This window comes from Pan paniscus, chromosome 23 (genome assembly GCF_029289425.2).
Source record: "Pan paniscus chromosome 23, NHGRI_mPanPan1-v2.0_pri, whole genome shotgun sequence".
In the NCBI taxonomy this organism is placed as follows: domain Eukaryota; kingdom Metazoa; phylum Chordata; class Mammalia; order Primates; family Hominidae; genus Pan; species Pan paniscus.
The window spans coordinates 31113482-31129958 of record NC_085927.1 but is presented as its reverse complement, the minus strand read 5'-3'; the positions used below and the strand labels follow the sequence as shown (position 1 = coordinate 31129958).

At 48.3% G+C, this 16477-nt stretch overlaps 1 protein-coding gene across 2 annotated transcripts in view; it reads right to left on the bottom strand.

Moving 5' to 3' along the window:
- Nucleotides 1-16477, bottom strand: part of UBE2L3 (ubiquitin conjugating enzyme E2 L3) — a 56564-nt gene that overhangs the window by 39289 nt on the left and 798 nt on the right. The gene's annotated exons all lie outside the window — the stretch shown is intronic.

Genomic DNA, 16477 nt, shown 5'->3' with positions numbered 1-16477 from the left:
GACTACAGGCACGCACCACCATGCCCAGCTCATTTTCGTATTTTTAGTAGAGATGGGGTTTTGCCATGTTGGCCAGGCTGGTCTCCAACTCCTAACCTCAAGGGATCCACCCGCCTCGGCCTCCCAAAGTGCTCCTGTAATCCCAGCACTTCGGGATGCCGAAGCGGGAAAATCACTTGAGGCCAGGAGTTGGAGACCAGCCTGGGCCACACAGTAAGACCTCATCTCTACAAAAAAATCAAAAAATGAAGCGGAAGGATTGCCTGAGCCCAGGAGGCCCAGGCTGCAGTGAGCCATGATCATGCCACTGCACTCCAGTCTGGGTGACAGAGTGAGACCTTGTCTCAAAAAAATAAAAATAAAATAAAACTTAAAATTTAAAATTTAGGCCGAGGCCGGGTGCGGTGGCTCACGCCTGTAATTCCAGCACTTTGGGAGGCCAAGGCAGGCAGATCACAAGGTCAGGAGTTCAACACCAGCCTGGCCAATATGGTGAAACCCCATCTCTACTAAAAATACAAAAATTAGCCAGGCGTGGTGGTGACACCTGTAGTCCCAGCTACTCGGGAGGCTGAGGCAGAAGAATCGCTTGAACCCGGGAGGTGGAGGTTGCAGTGAGCTGAGATCACGCCACTGCACTCCAGCCTGGGTGACAGAGCGAGACTCTGTCTCAAAAAAAAAAAAAAAAATTTTAGGCCAGACACGGTGGCTCATGCCTGTAATCCCACCACTTTGGGAGGCCGAGGCGGGCGGATCACCTGAGGTCGGGAGTTCGAGACCAGCCTGACCAACATGGAGAAACCCCGTCTCTACTAAAAATACAAAATTAGCCCAGCATGGTGGCACATGCCTGTAATCCCAGCTACTCAGGAGGCTGAGGCAGGAGAATCGCTTGAACCCAGGAGGCAGGAGGTTGCAGTGAGCCAAGACCGCGCCATTGAACTCCGGCCTGGGCAACGAGTGAAACTCCACCTCAAAAGAAAAAAAAATTAAAATTTAAAAAGTTCACCTGCAAAGGATTCAACCTTCTATATGAGTAAAGAAGAAAGAATTGGGGCCAGTAAGTGTTCACTATCCCAGGCAGCTTTTGACTCAGTGCCAAACTCTTTAATGCTACCTCCACGTGGTCTAAGCCCCCCTGACTCGGGGCAGCAGTCGTCATGTCATTATAGATACTCAAATGGGTGGGGCAGACAGGGCTGCCGGTGGCCAGGGCTGTCAGAAAGAAGCCACCTGCACTGGGCAAGACTGTACTATACACCCTCTTGAGTCTCCTCTGAAGTCAGTGCCAGGAGCAGGTGAACAGACGTGCAGAAGAATAACCAGTGGGGCCAGTCAGGGATGCTTCAGATGTCACAGCAGTACTATGGGCAGCAAGTCTCAATGCAAGGACACTGGTACAATGTAAACAAGCATATTCCATACCACTGTATCATTTTATATCTGTTAAATGGCAAAAGGCCTGTAGTATCCCCCTAAAGGAAAGTAAAGCTTAAGGCCACTTTTCTTGGCTGTTGAGGGTGGGTTAAAAGAACTGAGAAACGCTGCTCTAGGAACCTTTAGGTCACAGTGAGGAAAGTCTAGCAGACACCAGTGGAGGGAACAGCTTTGTGGAAGACAGGCTCTGAGATGGGCCTTGAAAGACGGGGGAAGACAGAACTGCTAGAGAACAGGTGTCCATGTGTGGGAAATGTGTATGCAGAGACATGGAGGGCAGAAATCAGTGGGGGCGTTAGGGAAGCAGAAAGGAAACCAGTTTAGCTGCAGTGTTTACCAACTCAGGGCACTCATGATCAGGGCCAGAACTTTCAGCCAGGGTGCATGGCCAAGCCCCTGGGGGCTGTTTAATACCCCTATGCAGAGAGGCAGGGGAAGGGGTTAGATGGGTACAGGGGAGAAGGAAGGAGAGCTGACTGTGCCTAGGCGCCATCTAGGACCTGCTTATTGCATCAGCCTCCAGTACAAGATGGGTACCTTTGTGAGGGGAGTGCTCCCAGATGACTGTGATGTGCAACCCCTGCTCTGCTTAAGAATCACCATATTGAGGGCCGGGCACGGTGGCTCACGCCTGTAATCCCAGCACTTTGGGAGGCTGAGGCAGGTGGGACCTGAGGTCAGGAGTTCAACAGCAGCCTGGCCAACATGGTGAAACCTCGTCTCTACTAAAAATACAAAAATTAACTGGGCGTGGTGGCACGCGCCTGTAATCCCAGCTACTCGGGTGGCTGAGGCAGGAGAATTACTTGAACCCATGAGGCAGAGGTTGCAGTGAGCCGAGATCGCGCCATTGCACTCCAGGCTGGGCAACAATAGTGAAACTCCGTCTCAAAAAACAAAAAACTACAAAAATTAGCCAGGAGTCATGGTGCATGCCTGTAATCCCAGCTACTTGGGAGGCTGAGGTAGGAGAACAGCCTGAACCTGGGAGGCAGAGGTTGCAGTGAACCGAGATCGCACCACTGCACTCCAGCCTGGGTGACGGAGCGAGACTCCATCGCCAAAAAAAAAAAAAAAAAAAAAACCCACCACATTCATACCACCCAGTCTCTTGGCAAGGAAAAAACTGGAGCCTTGATGAATGCAGTGTCATTTCTACAGCTAGAAACAAGCTCCTAAAAGGACTAAAACCTCCCACTGAGCTAAGCACATGGAAAAAATCCCTCTGACTACAAGTCTATAAGCACCGAAACCCAGACATTGTTCTGAACTGTTTTTTTTGTTTCGTTTTGTTTTTTTGAGATGAAGTCTCACTCCGTCACCCAGACTGGAGTGCAGTGGTGTAATCTTGGCTCGCTGCAACCTCCGCCTCCCAGGTTCAAGCGATTCTCCTGCCTCAGCCTCCCGAGTAGCTGGGACTACAGGCAGGTGCCACCATGCCTGGCTAATTATTTTTGCTTTTTTTTTTTTCAGTAGACACGGGGTTTTGCCATGTTGGCCAGGCTGGTCTGGAACTCCTGACCTCAGGTGATCCACCTGCCTCAGCCTCCCAAAGTGCTGGGATTATAGGCATGAGCTACTGGGCACAGCTTGTTCTGAATTTTTTTTTTTCTTTTTTTTTTTGAGACAGTTACACTATTGTTGCCCAGGTTGGAGTGCAATGTTGTGATCTTGGCTCACCGCAACCCCCGCCTCCCAGGTTCAAGTGATTCTCCTGCCTCAGACTCCCGAGTAGCTGGGATTACAGGCGCCCGCCACCATGCCCGGCTAATTTTGTATTTTCAGTAGAGTCGGGGGTTTCTTCATGTTGGTCAGGTTGGTCTCGAACTCCCGACCTCAGGTGATCTGCCCATCTAGGCCTCCCAAAGTGCTGGGATTACAAGCGTGAGCCACCGTGCCCAGCCTGAATTTTTTTTTCCTTTAAGTGAACACCGGCCAGCACAGTGGCTCACACCTATAATCCCAGCATTTTGGGAAGTCAAGGTAGGAGGATCGCTTGAGGCCAGGAGTTCAAGACCAGCCTAGGCAACATAGCAAGATCCCATCTCTACAAATAATAAGAATAACAAAATGGCCAGGCATGGTGGCTCATGCCTATAATCCCAGCACTTTGGGAAGCCAAGGCAGGTGGACTGCTTGAGCCCAGGGGTTTCAGACTAGCCTGGAAAACATGGCAAAACCCCATCTCTACCAAAAAATGCAAAAATTAGCTGTGCATGGTAGTGTTCACCTATAGTCTTCAGCTACTTGGGGGGCTGAGGTGGGAGAACTGTTTGAACCTGGGAGGCAGAGGTTGCAATAAGCCAAGATTGCACCACTGCACTCCAGCCTGGGCAACAGGGTGAGACTCCATCTCAAAAAAAAAAAAAAAAAAAAAATTAGCTGGGCATGGTGGCACACACCTGTAGTCCCAGCTACCCAAGAGGCTGAGGCAGGACGATCCTTTGAGCCCAGGAATTCGAGGTTATAATGAGTTATAATGAGTTATGATCATGCCACTGCACTCCAGCCTGGACAACAAGAGCAAGACCTTGTCTCTTGAAGAAAAGAGGCCAGGCATGGTGGCTCATGTCTGTAATCCCGGCACTTTGGGAGGCTGAGGCCGGCAGATCATATGAGGTCAGGAGTTCGAGGCCAGCCTGGCCAACATGGTGAAACCCCGTCTCTACTAAAAATACAAAAATTAAGTCCGGTACGATGGCTCACACCTGTAATCCCGCATTTTGGGAGGCTGAGGTGGGGGGATCACAAGGTCAGGAGTTCGAGACCAGCCTGAACAACATGGTGAAACCCTGTCTCTACTAAAAATACAAAAAACTTAGCCAGGCATGGTGGCACGTGCCTGTAGTCCCAACTACTCGGGAGGCTAAGGCAGGAGAACTGCTTGAACTCAGGAGGCAGAGGCTGTAATAAGCCGAGATCACGCCACTGCACTCCAGCCTGGGCAACAGAGTGAGAGTCTATCTCAAAGAAAATAAAAAGAAAGAAAAGAAAAGAGTAATTCCAACAAGAACAGAAAACAAAGAGATGCTGGGAAAGGGGTAGCCATGGCTTGAGAGGAAGTGGTCAATTATGAGGCCATTCTGCACTGTTTACAATTCACAGTCCTGAGATGGGCAAGTGGGGCATATTAGCCCCATTTCACAGATGGTAAAGCCAAGGCTCAGAGATGTCCAAGTCAAAGAACTTGTATAGAGCACGCCCAGGACTAGAACCTGCACTGAAATTGCTCTTTTTTGACTATCTCAGCCACCCAAAGCAGTGAGTTAATGCTCCCATTAGAAACGGACAGAGCAGGTTTTCCTGTTTACTCTGTGGGATCCCAGGAGGGCTTAGCTTGCTCTGGAATAGTATTGACCAATATTTACATCAACAAAAACATGAACATATTCAGTATTTTCCCTATTCCTGCACAGCTAGTCTTTATGTGCCTGTGTTGTGCAAGGAATATTTCTAGGCTCCTACTGCTCAGGCAAAACAAAACCTGGCAGATGGAGCTGGACATCTGAGGAAAGTTACATAAACCTGCCTTAAATCTACCAAATTCCAGTATAACTGGTCTATCAAAGTAAATAACTGTAACAGAAATGCAAACTTTCCAAGCTTGCATAAGACAACCGTTAGCAATGACACTAAAATCATGACTTTTTTTTTCCCCGAGACAGGGTCTTGCTTTGTTGCCGACGCTGGAGTGCAGTGGCATGATCACGGCTCACTGCAGTCTCAACCTCCAGAGCTCAAGTGATCCTCCCACCTCAGCCTTCTGAGAAGCTGCGACTACAGGCATGTGCCAATATGCCCAGTTAATCATTTTATTTTTTGCAGAGACAGGGTCTCACTATGTTGGGCAGACTGGTCTCAAATTCCTAGGCTCAAGTGATCCTCCTGCCTCAGCCTTCCTAAGTGCTGGGATTATAGGCATGAGCCACCGTGCCTGGCCACTAAATCATGACTTAAATGTAATTCAATATACTGAAAATCTAAACATAAGCCTCATGGCCTTCTAATGCAATTCTCTCATTTCAACTTACATTTCAATTTCTCTCATTTCAAATTGCTAAGGGGGCAGGACCCATGCCAAGACATCATCCCTTCCATAGGTCAGCAGTATGGTAGCTATCTTACATTTAGTTATCATCGTAACTAATTACACCTGGGGCTGGGCATGGTGGCTCACGCCTGTAATCCCAGCACTTTGGGAGGCCGAGGCAGGTGGATAACCTGAGGTCAGAAGTTCGAGACCATCCTGGCCAACATGGTGAAACCCCGTCTCTACTAAAAATACAAAAATTAGCCAGGCGTGGTGGCGGGCACCTGTAGTCCCAGCTACTCAGGAGGCTGAGGCAGGAGAATTGCGTGAACCTGGGAGGCAGAGGTTGCAGTGAGCCGAGATCACACCATTGCACTCCAGCCTGGGTGACAAGAGTGAAACTCCATCTCAAAAAATAAATAAATAAATAAATAATACACTTAGCTATGATCATAACTTTATGAAGTCATCTCATCATCTGCTGGACAAATCAGGGCACTGAGGCTCAAAAGGCACAACACTAAGGAGTCAAAGGCAGAAATCTACATCTGAACTCTTACTCTATCACAGCACAGTGCTTCTCAGAGGTTACAGCACACTCCTTCTCAGATGGTCATTCTAAGAGGACATGACAAAGAAAACACTCAACAGAGGCTTAGAGGAACGCACTGCCCACAGCCTCCACAGTAAGCATGGGGGAAGCATGGCCAAAGCTCCAACTCAGCAGGCCTTGACACCAGCTTCTGGCTGCCGGGCCTCGTTCCTGGAAGGTGTTTCCGTGTCCATCTGTACATGGGTGTGCCTGGCATTCCTGACCTCCATTACAAACTCCAGAGTCCAGCACCCCCCTACTAGACTGACAGCTCCTTGAGGGCTGGGACACTGACCTCTTCAAGTCTGTCCACAACAGACTCAACCACACAAAGCCTGACACAGGACAAATGGGCACGACGGGAACTGCCTGTGTAAAACTCGTGGAGAATCCTTCAGGAAGCTTAGGTTTTCTTATGCTGACTGTTCTTTTTTTTTTTTTCTTTCGAGACAGAGTCTTGCTCTGTCACCCAGGCTGGAGTGCAGTGGCGCAATCCCGGCTCACTACAAGCTCCGACTCCCGGGTTCACGCCATTCTCCTGCCTCAGCCTCCCAAGTAGCTGGGACTACAGGCACCCACCACCACGCCCGGCTAATTTTTTTTTGTATTTTTAGTAGAGACAGGGTTTCACTGTGTTAGCCAGGATGGTCTCGATCTCTTGACCTCATGATCCTCCCACCTCAGCCTCCCAAAGTGCTGAGATTACAGGCCTGAGCCACCGTGCCCGGCCGCTGACTGTTCTTAATGAGAGGCATGCTGGTGTGAAACACTTTTTTATAAGCCATCTCAGACGGGTTCAGAGGCTATTCAACCTCTGAGTTACACCCTCTCCCTCACCGTGAGTCAGGTGGTCTCCTCTCAGAAAGATGGAGCATCACATGAGCCCTGACATTAGCCCATGAGCCCTTTGACATTAGCACCTGCTTTGGTTGCAGATGTGCCTGCTGGGCTAAGGGCTGTCAAAAGAGAATGTTCCCCGCTCTGCCTACCTATGCTAGGAAAGTGGGGACAAAATCTGACAAGAAAATGAAATACAGAAAACTATAATCAACACAGCCCTGGAAGTGTTAAAAACCAAAACAAACAAAACCCAAACAGCCACCGAATCTGAAATGAACCCTCTTCCTCTCCATCTTGTCCCTTCCTCAAGACCAAAAGCAATCATCTAAAAAGCAGGAGCAAGGCCCAGAGAGCAGGGGACCTTGATGTTGGGCCTGGCTCCACCACTGACTTCAGCCTCCTCATCTGTAAACAGAGGCCACTGGTGTCTGCTTTCCAAGATCCCTCACACAGCTCTGGAATTCTAGAGTATGTGTGCAGCAAGGGTCAGAAGGAGAAACTACACAGCCACCAGAAGCAACTTTCTTAACTTTCTGCTTCAAGGTTGAAAGAGAAGACAAGGGCTGGGCACGGTAGCTCACACCTGTAATCCCAGCTATTTGGGAGGCTGAGGCAGGCGGATCACCTGAGGTTAGGAGTTCACGACCAGCCTGGCCAACACCGTGAAACCCCGTCTCTACTAAAAAATGCAAAAATTAGGCCAGGCACAGTGGCTGCTCACGCCTGTAATACCAGCACTTCGGGAGGCCAAGGTGGGTGGATCATGAAGTCAGGAGATCGAGACCATCCTGGCTAACACGGTGAAACCCCGTTTCTACTAAAAATACAAAAGATTAGCTGGGTGTAGTGGCGAGCGCCTGTAGTCCCAGCTACTCGAGAGGGTGAAGCAGGAGAATGGCGTGAACCCAGGAGGCGGAGCTTGCAGTGAGCCAAGACTGTACCACTGCACTCCAGCCTGGGCAACACAGCGAGACTCCATCTCAAAAAAAAAAAAAAAATTAGCCAGGCATGGTGGCACACGCCTGTAATTCCAGCTACTCAGGAGGCTGAGGCAGGGAGAATTGCTTGAACCCAGAGGTGAAGGTTGCAGTGAGCCAAGATCGTGCCACTGCACTCCAGCTTGGGCAACAGAGCGAGGCTGCGTCTCAAAAAAAAAAAAAAAAAAAAAAAAAGGAAAGAGAAGACAAGAAGCAAGAATATTACATCTGAGACCTCAGCTTCTCAATCAAGAGTTGCTTTCGGCCAGGCGCAGTGGCTCACATCTGTAATCCTAGAATTTTGGGAGGCCAAGGTGGGCGGATCACAAGGTCAGGAGTTTGAGACCAGCCTAACCAACATGGTGAAACCCCAGCTCTACTAAAAATACAAAAATTGGGGGCCGGGCATGGTGGCTCACGCCTGTAATCCCAGCACTTTGGGAGACCGAGGCGGGAGGATCATAAGGTCAGGAGATCGAGACCATCCTGACTAACATGGTGAAACCCCGTCTCTACTAAAAATACAAAAAAATTAGCTGGGCATGGTGGCGGGCACTTGTAGTCCTGGCTACTCGGGAGGCTGAGGCAGAAGAATGGCGTGAACCTGGGAGGTGGAGCTTGCAGTGAGCCGAGATCGCACCACTGCACTCCAGCATGGGCGCCAGAGCAAGATTCCATCTCAAAAAAAAACCAAAAAAAACCAAAAATGCAAAAATTAGCCAGGTGTGGTGGCGTGCGCCTGTAATCCCAGCTACTCAGGAGGCTGAGGCAGAAGAATTGCTTGAACCTGGGAGGCAGAGGTTGCAGTGAACCAAGATCACACCTTTGTACTCCAGCCTGGGTGAAAGAGCGAGACTCCACCTCAAAAAAAAAAAAAAAAAAAAAGTTGCTTTCAAACCTCCACCCCTGCCCCAGTTCAGCACCTGTGGGAGCCTTCCATAGCACCTATGCTCATCTTTGGACACAGTGACTGTCACACTACACTGGATGTTTACAATATGCAAGGTAAATTTCTGAGATATTAGAAAGACAAATTTTGAGTTCAAGAGCTATTCAATTTTAAGCTGGGCACAGTGGCTCACGCCTGTAATCCTTTGGGAGGCTAAGGTGGGTGGATCGCCTGAGGGCAGGAGTTCGAGACCAGCCTGGGAAATGGAGAAACCCCGTCTCTACTAAAAATACAAAAATCAGCCGGGTATGGTGGCGCATATCTGTAGTTCCAGCTACTCGGGAGGCTGAGGCAGGAGGAATGGCTTGAACATGGGAGGCAGAGGTTACAGTGAGCTGAGATGGCGCCACTGCACTCCAGCCTGGGTGACAGAGTGAGACTCCGTCTCCAAAAAAAAAAAAAAAAAAAGCTATTCAACTTTGTTGGGAAAAGTAAACTTTTCTCTTTTTTCTTTCGAGAGTCTCGCTCTATCACCCAGGCTGGAGCGCAGTGGCACCATCTCAGCTCACTGCAACCTCCGCCTCCCGGATTCAAGCGATTCTCCTGCCTCAGCCTCCAGAGTAGCTGGGATTACAGGCATGCACCACCACACTCGGCTGATTTTTGTTTTTTTTTTTTTTTTTTTTTAGTAGAGATGGGGTTTCGTCATGAAATTCCCACGCTGGTCTCCTCAAGTGATCCACCCGCCTTGACCTCTCAACGTGCTGGGATTCGGGTGTGAGCCACCACGTCCAGCCAAGTAAACATTTTTCTTTTTCCTTTTCATTTTTTTTTTTTTTTTTGAGATGGAGTCTTACTCTGTTGCCCAGGCCAGAGTGCAGTGGCATGATCTTGGCTCACTGCAACCTCTGCCTCCTGGGTTCAAGCAATTCTCCTGCCTCAGCCTCCTGAGTAGCTGGGATTACAGGCACGTGCCACCACTCCCAGCTAATTTTTTTGTGATTCTAGTAGAGACGGGGTTTCACCATGTTGACCAGGCTGGTCTCGAACTCCTGACCTCAAGTGATCCACCTGCCTTAGCCTCCCAAAGTGCTGGGATTACAGGTGTGAGCTACTGCGCCAGGCCAACATTTTTTGAGACAGAGTCTCACTCTGTCACCCAGGCTGGAGTGCAGTGGCACGATCTCAGCTCGCTGCAACCTCTGCCTCTCAGGTTCAAGCAATTCTTCTGCCTCCCCCTCCCTAGTAGCTGGGATTACAGGCACGCACCACCAGGCCTGGTTAATTTTTGTATTTTTGGTAGAGATGGGGTTTCACCATGTTGGCCAGGATGGTCTCAATCTCCTGACCTCATGATCCGCCCGCCTTGGCCTCCCAAGGTGCTAGGATTACAGGCATGAGCCACCACGCCTGGCCCCCAGCCAACATTTTTAAACAAACATTCACACAGCTGTCTCAGTAACTCTTTCTCCAACCTACAGAATAAGAGAATACCACAGGTAAGAGAATGGGCTCTCAGTGATGAGGGTATGTCCAGGCAGACTGGCCCCAACTTGTCCCGAAAACACCTTTGCAATACCATCTCCTATCACTCCTCCAAATTCTCCCCTCCTGTCAGGCTGGTCACCTCCCTGCCCTGGAACATGTCTTGGTTATTCCCAATAATAATATCTACAAGTAGCTCACACTTACTATATGCCAGGCACTCTTCTAAGCAGTTGGTATATATTAACTCATTTAACCTTCACACACAGACGAAGTAACTAAGGCACAGAGAGGTAAAGTAACTTGCCCAGGGTCACTCAGCTAAGACATGGCAGGCCCAGGATTGAAACTCCAGAACCTGAGCTTTTAACTGCTATGCTGTAGTCTTCCTCTAAACAGCTTTGCTCTGAGCAAAAGCCCCTTCCTCCCTTTCTTATAGGGGTGGAGGGGCTTGGGGAGGTTAGGCTTATTTATGTCCCCCAAGAACAGGCATGATGAAGCTGGCCACAGGAGATACATGCAAAGCCCTTTCTGAGTGAGTGGCATGCCACTTCTCCTGAATAGCTGTAGCATCCAGGAGATATGTAGATCTGGCCCCTCAACCTAAAGGCTATGGCATCTCTGCCACCTGTCCTTAAATCCATCAGCACTGCCCTCAGTGACCCCTCTATAGAGAGGTAGCTCACCCTCCAAGGCTGGCCTGGCAGAGGGAGGTCTCCTAGCTCTGGAGGAACCAGGTGCACTGGACATGCCAATCTGGGGTAAAATCAAGCCAATGCCTCAACACTTCTGGAAAGCATCTCAGGGGCTGGCCTAACTAAAACCCAAAGCGGGACGGCACAAGGTCAGACGCAAGCAGCACTGGGGAATAGGCAGATGGTCTCTGGGGCTCCTCAAAGCATTTCCCATAGGCACTGCCCACAGCCCTCCTGAGGGATGAGAGAGACTCAACCTCACTGGCCACCCAGTCCCTCTTCTTCAACTGCTGAAACCCTACTCGTGCTTAAAGGGCCAGGCCAAGTTCGACCTCCTCCTCAGTGTCAGAGGGGGTCTTTCCCTCTCCTGCAAGCCATTATTCAGGTGGCAGACATCTAGCACACAGTGGCCAGCCCAGGATTTCTTTGTTCCAGGTACGTGCCATTTTTCTCCTTTGTTGAGCTCCTCAAGGGCAGAGGAATTGCCCCTTGAGCTGAGTCTCAAAGGTCAAAAAGTTACCCTGGTACAGAGAAGAGACAGGGATGCCAATCACGAGATCCAGAGTGTGTGTGCAAAGCATGCTGTTTTTAGGGGACTCAACGGGCAAGTGGGGAGAGACAAGGCTGGTGAGACAAGACCTTGAAGGAAAAAGCTAAGGAATGTGCACTTGTAATCCAGAGTCCCAGCCTCATCCTCACCCTACTAAATTCTGCTCCAATCTCTGAGAGCAGGGCCTGGTCATGTGCACTTCTCTACTGCACACCACACCACACCACACATTACTCTGATGCACTGCTGGTTAGGAGTAGTGTGGGACAGAGAGTGCGCTGACCAGTAAGGAGTTTAGACGAACCATTAAGGAGCTCGATGCAGGTGTCTACCACAAACAGGGATGGCCTGAACTGAGGCAGTGGGAGTGGCAGTGGCATTGGGAGTGAGAGTGGGGATGGAGAGAAGACAGGCAGAGAAGAGAGACTGAAGGCATAGTTCAGCAGAATCCGCCAGGTGACTAGACAAGGGAGGAAGAGCCGAGAAGGGCTCCGCTGGCGTTTTTTCCTTGAGCAACTGAGTAGACAAGTGAACCATTAACTAAGGTGGGACAGGAGGAGATGCATGGGGCCAGAGGGAGAGAGTCACAGGAGGAGCTAAGACTTAGATGCCTACAGATCTATGTGCTGTTCCCAAGAAAACTCTGGAAGTGGTTGGAGTCTGGCTCAGGAGGAACGTCTCTGTGGCTCTCTAATGTGCACAGTGTGTGCAGTGTGAAGTGTGTGCAGTGTGAAGCTGCAAAGAAATGTGGCTCTCACATTTACTGCTGTAGCAAAGAATATAGAAATATTTTAAACGTAATAAATGTTCCAATAAAATGAGAATACTTTCAAGTGTCCTCTTATAATAAAATTTTAAAGCAACAGTCTCCTAATTTAGAGTTTTAACAAGATCAGAAAAGGCCCCAGTACCCTGAGACAAGAGTTTTTGTCTCAGGGTTTTCTTTTTTTTTTTTTTTTTGAGACGGAGTCTCGCACTGGAATGCAATGACACAATCTCGGCTCACCGCAACCTCTGCCTCCCGGGTTCAAGCAATTCTCCTGCCTCAGCCTCCCGAGTAGCTGGGATTACAGGCACCCGCCACCACGCCCAGCTAATTTTTTGGATTTTTAGTAGAGACGGGGGTTTCACTATGTTGGCCAGGCTGGTCTCGAACTCCTGACCTCATGATCCGCCCAGCTCGGCCTCCCAAAGTGCTGGGATTACAGGTGTGAGCCACCACGCCTGGCCTGCCTCAGAGTTTTCTAGTAAATACCTTAAAAGGTCCCAAATGTTGCAATAATTGAGTATACTCCTTCCCATCACCTGTCCCAAACATTTACAAAGAATACCATTAAGGGAGGCTGAAACAGTCCCAACTTACTGGAATGCATGAATTTAGAAAAAAAGACGCAACGTTTTTCTCAATTCACAAAGCCTCAGTGGATTCAGGACATTTACACTGGCATAACCTCACATATAAAACTCCCCTCACCTCCTGAAACATGTGACATACTCATTGCTCTATCTCCTTAATCATCCAACCTCAGAATCTAAACCTATACTCAAAAGCAAACTACCTCACTGCTTAATACAACGAAACCCAAGGAATGAACTTTTAGAGGTTCCTCCTACTATGACTATGAACTGGGAGAAATAACAATATGAAGTTCTGAGTGAACATTTTTACATAGCATTAGGCTGGGCGCAGTGGCTCACACCTGTAATCCCAGCACTTCGGGAGGCCTCAGCGGGCAGATCACCTGAGGTTAGGAGTTAGAGACCAGCGTGGCAAACATGGTGAAACCTCCTTTCTAATACAAAATTAGCAGGGAGTGGTGGTGCACACCTATAGTATCAGCTACTTGGGAGGCTGAGGCAGGAGAATCGCTTGAACCTGGGAGGCAGAGGTTGTAGTGCACAGAGATCGTGCCATTGCGCTGAAGCCTGGGCAACAAGAGCGAAACTCCTTAACTCAACAGTTATGTCATGATAAGTAATAAGACATTACACACACACCCCTCTAAATCCACAGATTTCCCCTCTGAGAAAAGCCCTTCTGGGAAGCTACTCAACAGGAGGGCCCTTAGGGGAAATGTGTGCAGTGTGAAGCTGCAAAGAAATGATCAGATGGCAATCAGTTGCCTAAGCCACACATAAAGGTTTCACTTTTGGCTTTTGCAGCAATTTCCCCATCCTGATTGAAGCAATGGTTACAATCTGGTTGTAGCCAACAATGCTAAATTAGCTGCTTGCAAATTAAAATGTACTTAATGTTTTATTAACACTGTAATTCCTAAAAAGGGTTCTAAAAGAGGTTAATCCTCCTGGCAAGTGCTTTTGAAATAAAAGACTTTATCATACTCACTTTGCCTAAAATAACTTCTCAGTGTAGTATATGTAAATCACTCTACTTTTAATAATGTGTTTTACACTATCTGCAAACAGTCCATTGTTACAAAGAAATCTTTGCTGTGGAATGTCCTAGAAAACATTTTTAACAGAAATCTAAAGTTCTTTAAGATGTAATTAATTTGATCATTCAACATTTGCTAGATTGCTATGCCTAAGGCACTGTTCCATGCACTAAGCCCCAACTTTTCACCAACGAAAATCACTTTATTACCACCCTACGTACTGAAAAGACTGTTTATCAACTTGTATCAATAATTTTTCTTCCTTTAAAAGAAAAAAAAAACAGTCTTAAACATTGATTTTCACAGCCAATGATCAGCATTACATAACTGGTGTTCCCCTAGTGAACTGAAAGCCTTTCCATCCTCAACTTAAGAAACAACACACCGCTCCATGCAGCCTTTGAGTAAGAAAGACAGCCTGATAAGAGGCATGGAATTTGGGTCCTGGAGCCAGGAAGAGTCAGCGTCTTCTCTCTCCCCACCACGTTCTACAATTCTACCTTAGGTAACTCCCTTAACCTACTTAACCTCACAATGTCCTCATTTATAAAAAATACAAATGACAATACACTAACTTTGAGCGTTGAAAAGATGACTTACGTAAATAACCTAATATTTAATAAATACTCAGTTAATGTTACAATTTTTTTCCAAGGTCTGTTGTTTTTTTAGAAACAGAGTAATAATTTTAAAACCATAATAAGTCCCCTCTTAGACCCCTGAGAGCCTGGAGATTCCAAACTGGGTCAACTGGGATAGGCTAGGGGGCTACCAGGATGAATTAGGTCAAGATCCCTGCCCTTCGGGATCTCAGAACCCAGTACAGGAAAGACAAGTCTGTAACACAAAGAGATTGTGACAAGTGCTCAAAGAGAAATATAAAGAAAGCGCTGTGGTCACACAAAGGAGGAAACAACACATTCTGAAGGGGGATGTGGGAGCACGGGCTCACAGAGTAGTTGGCACTGGAGTTGAACCTGGGACTTCTCTGGAAGGGAGAAATGAGGAGAAGGCAGCTTTTCTTGGGTAGAGCAAACAACACGTGCAAAGGGACATCAGACAGCAAGTAAGAGCAGGAGACTTTGCTTTGGAGAAAGAACCGAATTCGATCACAACTCACTCTCCCTAGCTAGGTAACCCTGGGCAAGCCAAAGAATCTTTTCTCATCGACAAAATGGAAATCACAATGTCTACTTCACAGGAAGGATTAAACATGATCATGCATATAAAGCACGAAGTAAAAGCTTGAAAAATAGTAGCTACTGTGATTAGGTGCAAGAATTGTGGGAAACCAAAGGGCAGGAGGTGAGGCTCAAGGGATTGCTTTCAGCCAGTCTCAGAAAGGTCCTGCATGCCAAGTAAGAGGTTAGGATTAACTGCTGAGGACAATAAGACCATAGAGGTTTTTAACAGGAGTGAAAGAATTGAGTTATCTGCTTTAAAAGAACTCCGGTGTCCGTCAGGGGTAGTCTGGGGAGGAGAGCACTTGGGAGGGCATCTGAGAGATGAGAATATAGATTCAGAGTAATTTCAGTAACATTAGAAAGCAAGGCATGCACTCCAGAAATCTTTTTTTTTTTTTTTTTTGACATGGAGTCTCACTCTGTCGCCCTGGCTGGAGTGCAGTGGTGCAAACTTGGCTCACTGCAACCTCCATCTGCCGGGTTCAAGCGACTCTTCCACCTCAGCCTCCCGGGTAGCTGAGATTACAGGCAAATGCAACCACGCCCAGCTAATTTTTATATTTTTAGTAGAGATAGGGTTTCACCATGTTGGCCAGGCTGGTCTTGAACTCCTGACCTCAAGTGATCCGCCCGCCTCGGCCTCCCAGGAGTGCTGGGATTACAGGCGTGAGCCATCGCGCCCGGCCTGCACTCCAGAAATCTTTCTAAATTTAAATCCACAAGGGTTAATGGACGACTGCACCTGGGAGTAGGGTAGGAAAGAAAGCCATTAACCGACCCCTTATCTGGTGAATGGTGGTGTCACTAGCTTAAGAGATGAGGAGAGGTCTGAAGTCCTCTGACTGTTCTTTTGTGCCCACTTCCACTCCAGTTTTATAAAGTTAATGTCCTCTCTAGCCCTTAGGGAACAAAAGAAAGGAAACGTTCCCAGGGACGGAGGGAAGGCTCAGAGACTGTGGCTCCAAGTTCAATGTCTAGCTCTACCAAGCACTGCTCTGCCCAGAACGAACCCCAGCTCTTTATCTCCCCTCAGGAAACTGGCTCCTGGGCCTTATTTTAATTTCCGGCCCGTTGCAGGCCGGCAGCACTACCCAGCTGCCGACTCACAGATGCTGGCGGGGTGGGCTACGGAGGACCTTGGCAAATCCACTAGCAAAAGTACTAAGCCAATTTAGCATGTGTTCCTCACCAAAAGGTGCCAATTAGCGAGAAAGCTCCCTGCTGCATTCAAGATCCAAAGTACCAAGTTATTATAAACTTTGGCCCGTTTTGATTCGAACGACTGAAATCAACCGTTATCCCCCCAAAAATGGCACTTTATCAGGGAAGGGAGATCGGGATGACTGAGTGGAGGAGAGGGAAGCAGAACCGCGCCGCGATCGGGGCCGACCTCAGGCCTTCC